This window comes from Sprattus sprattus (genome assembly GCF_963457725.1).
Source record: "Sprattus sprattus genome assembly, chromosome: 1".
NCBI classification, from domain to species: domain Eukaryota; kingdom Metazoa; phylum Chordata; class Actinopteri; order Clupeiformes; family Clupeidae; genus Sprattus; species Sprattus sprattus.
The window spans coordinates 47,241,352-47,247,619 of record NC_137920.1 but is presented as its reverse complement, the minus strand read 5'-3'; positions in this window follow the sequence as shown (position 1 = coordinate 47,247,619).

The window sequence follows — 6,268 nt, the reverse complement described above, 5'->3', positions numbered from 1 at the left end:
ATATTTATTTTTATCTCAACGTGATCTTTTTGATATTCATTCCCATCTCAACGTGATCTTTTTGACAATTCCAACAGTTTGGGGCATGGAAAGCAGGAGCCTACCAAGGGTGTGTTTCCTGAAACCCTTGTTATGCAACAGGTGTCGTTAAAGTTTATATTCTTAGTCACCATGTCCATTACAGACACTGTTGAGAAACACACCCTCAGGACTGATGGTCTGATATTACCTTCAACCTGATGTTACCAAGCTGATTCCACATGTCAGGTCAAGCCATTTTGATTTATATAGCATATTTCAACATCTTAGTTGCAGTGTAAACTGAGAGAAAAGCACCGTAGTATTACATACCACAATAGAAATGACAGGGTGGCTTAGGTGGTCAAGCCAACGATGAAGCAATCAGGATGGCTTGGTGTTGCACCGAGCTGTGTCTGATGTTGGGAAATGATATACAGAGGGCTGGGTTACCTAGATTGGCAAGACTTTTACACCAGATCATGTTTAATCCACAACCTGTCTAGTGTACAGTGCAGGGTGAAGGAGAGTCCTGGGCTGTAAGTGTCAGACAGCACCGTGAGTCCCAAACAGAGCTTTGGATCCTGGGGAAGAAATGAGAGTCAAGCGCCTCATCTTGGTTGTTCTGATCCATTGGGCCATTGGTGCTGAACACAGGGAGCTCTACTCCTCCACAGGTATTTTCATTTCATGCCACACAGTAACATTTACAGATAGCAGGGATGGTTTGTTATGACAACATTATTCCATTTTCCACCATTTTAAACCTTAAACTTTACTTTGGTTTAAAGAGATCAATGTGGTGCATGGCCACTGGAGTCTTATGGAGTTATGTTTGTGTAATCCATTGAGAATAGTTGGTTTCTGTATCTGGTGAATTTAGGTTTCCTAGTATAGTTTTACATCATCCAATCATATCATGGCACTTGGCACAGGCATAATGTGTTTCATCATATGGATTCAGAAATACCATGACTATTCAAACCTTGGTTTTATTTAACAAGTTTTATTATTAATAATGCACCTTTCATGCAAAAGAATGCAGCTCAAAGTGCTTACAGCAAATATTATTATTATTCTTGAGGGACTACATTTTATTGTGATCAGCTTTTTCAACTGATGTGAGCATACTGTTCTGTTTTTATAGATCAACTGATCGAACTTCTTCAGGTAGGTAGGGACCTGGTGAGGAATCTTACGGCGTACATCACAGCTGAGGAAGCCATTTTAAAGACCCTAAAAAGGTGACGTTTAACGTCTGCTTGTCACTTTCCAGTCTTCAAGTCTTTGTGGTTTGTAATATTTCAGTTGGGTTCCTGGAACCAAGGTCAGTCCATCCTGAGTCAAAGTGAAATGAACGATTTTGTGGGGCTCATTTTTTCCGTTTCATGTTTTTTGCGTGGGGTGGTCTGCCAGTTTTGTTGCTTACTTTGAAAGAGGATCAAAGTCAAAGAACAGTATTAATGTTAAAAATTAAGTTTTTGTTTTGCAGAATATGGTACATAATGCAATATATATTTAATTTATCCATCTTTGTAGGTTTTATTTTACTTTAATCTAGTTGGATACAGCAAGAATGTTGCCATCCGCAAACCTGCTTTTTTTGGGAGGGGATTTCTGCCCTGCTAATGCTTTACATGTGTTATTTTCTCTCTCTTCCCACTGTTCTCACTCTTTTCCCACTGTTCTATCTCTCTTCCCACTGTTCTCACTCTCTTCCCACTGTTCTCTCTCTCTTCCCACTGTTCTCACTCTCTTCCCACTGTTCTCTCTCTCTTCCCACTGTTCTCTCTCTCTCTCTTCATCACTGTTCTCTCTCTCTCTTCCCACTGTTCTCTCTCTCTCTCTTCATCACTGGTCTCTCTCTCTTTCCCCACTGTTCTCTCTCTCTCTCTCTTCACCCCTGTTCTCTCTCTTTTCCCACTGTTCTCTATCTCTGCGTCACTGTGCTCTCCCTCTTCACCACTGTTTTCACTGTCTTCACACTGTTCTCTATCTCTTCATCACTGTTCTCTCTCTCATTTCACCTCTGTTTTTGCTATTCTTCATCATAGTTCTCCTCAAGCACTGTCCTAAGGTCAGGTCACTGACAACTTTAAGCCACTGGGAAAGATGCACCCTTGTCTTTGAATGCTTTGACCTGTTAGCTATGCAATTGGCCTGAAGGCTTGGGAGTTAAGCATAATGCTAATGTCTGCTTGTTTCGGTCTTAGCTGACTTAGTTGTGCCTGTTTTCATGTTTTTACACATAGCTTTTAATGGAATTTGCTTCTAACCTCTCACCTTGTAAGCTCTTAACTTAGGTGTGGAGGTTGTTTTTCAATCTTCAATCTAATTGTAGGGTTTAACAAAACACGAAAGGCTGCTTCTAAACTCCATGAGTCAAGGTATTTTCTCTTTTCACCACTGTTCTCTCTCTTTTCGCCAGTGTTTTTGCTATTCTTCATCATAGTTCTCCTCAATTATTGCCCTAAGGTCAGGTTACTGACAACTTTTGGCCACATTGAAAGATGTACCCTTGTCTTTGATAGCTTTGTCCTGTTGGCTAGGCCTGTGGCCTGAAGGCTTTGGAGTTAAGCCTAATGCTAATGTCTGCTTGTTTCTGTCTTAGCTGACTTAGTTGTGCCTGTTTTCATGTTTTACACATAGCTTTTAATAGAATTTGCTTCTAACCTCTAACCTTGTAAGCTCTTTACTTAGGTGTGGAGGTTGTTTGTCAATCTTCAATCTAATTGTAGGGTTTTACAAAATAGGCAAGGCTGCTTCTAAACACTATGAGTCAAGGTATTTTACAAGCCAGTCATATTTTGCAGTTCTTTCTCAGGTTATGGACTGTTGAAACTAATAGACCTTTATTGCTATTATTGCTCTATATGTGGAATAATTATACTTGAAATGTGCTGAGTCCAGTCAACATGTAGACACTGATTCCTTTCTCTCCACTCATCCCTGTTCCAGAGTTCAACTGGAGCTCTCTGAGGTCACAGCCTGTGTGAGTCCTCTGGAGGAGATGGAGAAGCATGTGAGTAATCCACTCACTGCCTACAAGCTGGTGACAACTCTGAAGGCCAAATGGAGAATGATGGAGGAGTCCATGGAGAGGAGCCCTTTACCCGGTATGCAGCACAATAGAGAGAGTGTGTCATAAATCATGATTCTTGGAAGACTGAACTTATGGCTTTCAAAATAGCAACCACCCAAGGAGAATGGCCTGTATGTCTTAAATGCAGTGCTGTGCATGAACGAGTTCAAAAGAACAATGAACTGAACGCAACTTACAGCTTTTCACTATTGTTAAGACCTAAAAAGCGAAAATTCGGCACAATCTGCACAACCTTCACGTCATGTATCAATCGCTCGGCCCAAGTGGGCAATATTCAAGACTCCCTTATCTGCATTAGACTCTGATTTTCCTTGTGAACACTCTAATGTCAATTACACATCACGTTGTTGTCAAAACCCTGTACGCAAAGTTGTTGCACACACTTCTCAAGTAAAATCTCAAAGCATCAACCTGCAAGACACAAATAGTCAAATCTCTAAACTTTCAGGTCTTTTGCCAATTTGCAGTGAGGACTGCACCAAAAAAGTGTCTTGAGCCTCTGTTTTGTTTGGTAAACTATTGAAAACTTTGAAAAGATCGACAACCAGAGAAGGAGAGGGGTAAGAGTGAGAGGAGGAGGAAGAGGAGGACAAGAAGGAGGAGGAGTATGAGGTTGAGGAGTAGGAGGACAGAGAGAAGGAAGAGGAGGACAAGGAGGAGGAAGAGAATGAGGACAAGGTGAAGAAGGAGGAGGAGGAGGAGAAAGAAGAAGGAGAATAATGTTTTCCTTTTCCTGAGGAGAGACACTATCCCTGTCTATAACCGCGCACTTGTGCACTTCAAGCACTGACTTTTAGTGCTAAGGGCGTTCACACTGACAGAACCAGCAGAATTCAGGGCACTGAAAGAACCCGGATGGCGCACAGCAAACGGTAAAAAAATGCAGTTTAAAACGATGAACACTACTCACCCTAAACGGGTGCCATATTGGCTACGTAGTGGAAGAGGAGGAGCCCTTTCGGCAGCTTTTCAGTTTGGAATGTTGGCTGACTGACGCCTCGCAAATCACTTCAACCATTATTGCTGGTTACAATAACTGTGTTATCTGATAGTACAGTGTCTATATCTTGGTATCTTTAAAAAATCTAAGCGAGAAAACGCCAAAAAGATGAACATTTACATAAAAAATGGTCCGCCATCTTTGTATAAAATTTCCAGTTGGCTGGAGGGAGCTGGCACACAGATTTACGGGTAAAAGGCTTGCACATTTTCGTCAGTCAGTGTTCCATTTGAGACAACACTAATCAGTGACTGAACTCACTACAGATGTAAGTACACTGTATTGCAGTACAAAGTGTTTGGTAATAGACATAGCCGCTGTCTGAATCAAATGATTGCCCCATGTCGTAGCTCAGTGCAATTTCCGCAATGTAGGCTAACCTAAACGAACTAACAGACTTCGCACTACGAGCACCCCTGTAGCTGAGCCACTTCATGTTGACAGACTTTGTAAATTAAGTGGAACCTGCCCACCACAACGTAAAGAAGTTGTTTGTTTTTACGTTCCCTTTTATATTTATGAACAGAATTCCTGGCGTTGGTGAAGCTTAAATCCGAGTCTCTCCCATCGGACAGAGATGTTGATGGTATAGCTCTGGGACTCATCAGTTTGCAAGACACATACCAGCTACCTCCGCAACGCATTCTGGGTGGAGGACATCCAGGTCAGAGCTTTTCTCTATTTTCCATTTGAAGGTAAAAATGTATTATATATATAGAATGATCCTATCATACCTGATCTCAACAGAATTATTGCTGTGTGATAAGCAGTGTTGACACAAACATGTGTAAAAGAAAAATATTTCATTGTATTTTGTTTAAACTAGATATAATTTCATTGTTCATGATTTTGCTAAATATATTCATTTTATTTCTTATTTCATAAAATGCTGGCTTTCTGGCTTTTTGTTTTTCATTCTGACAGGGCTAGCTGGCACTGGTTCCTTGGACCAAGATGAAACCTTCCATATCGCCATGGTTGCGTATAAGAACCATAAAAACCCGCTTTACATCAGCTGGATGTCAGAGACTCTGAGGCAGCTGGACCTGGGCGTGGAAGTCTCTCCTGCTCCCCTACTCTCCCAGATGGGGAACATGCCCGTGGCACTCAGCTTTACCCAGCAGCTTCTGAACCGGGGTATGCCTCTAGAGTCTAGACCACTGCCACATATCTCAGGGGGCGCACAGGAGGGGCCTGGGGTATCGGTTTAGGTTTTAGCTCTACATCACTCCCATCCTCCTTGTATTTTTATCACCCAGAAGGCTGTGCGGTATGCCTGACTATTTTTCCTGACCATTATCCTGTATTCTGAAATATCAATGAGCACAAATAGAGTACTATATGGAGCTCACAGAGAAACTGTTACAGTATAACTGCATTAGTGTATGCTTATTTAGGAGTTTTGTTACTGGTCCTACATGATGTTGATGATCTTAGATGCTGTTCTTACGGACTGCTTCCTGTCCTCTCAGATCCCAGTCAAATTCAGGCAGTTCTTCAGCAGATGCACTCCAGCAGTCTGCAGCAAAGCGTCCTCCAAGGGTTTGAGACAGAGACACTTGACTTCAACATGGACTCGCTTCTACCCAGAAACCTGTTCAACAGAACATATGAGGCCTTATGTAGAGGCCAGGGCATCACAATGGCAAGTGTAGCAGGGCAAGAATGAACCGTAGGCAGAAGGGTAGTGAAAACCCGCCAAGGCAGGTATATTTATTTCTCTTGTGGAAGCTGGGTGTGTGCAGGTGAAGGCCCCTCGATGTGTCCAGTGCTCAGGGGGTGAAGGTCTCGGGGAATCAGCCCAGTAGGCCAGGTGCAGCTGAGGGGCTCACCGGTGGGGGTAAGGAAGAGACTGGAGGCCGGGAAGTCAGGCAGGGTTCGGCCGGTCACGGGCTCCAGTCGTCGGGTTGGATCGTTTGTTTAAGCGCTTTCTGTGCAAGGGGAAAAACACTTGGTTAGCAAAACATTGAACACCCTCCTTTGACGGCGTGGCTCCTTTTGTGCTGCGTAAACGAGGGCAAACGAGAGACAGGTTTGGGTGGTGATGAGTGGCTGCCAGCCGTGCCTCGTTGAAGCTGTCAACCTTGGCCATGTGCTTCTGTTGACCACGAGAGACCGGGTTCCACTGCAGCAGCCCTCTAGAGGGT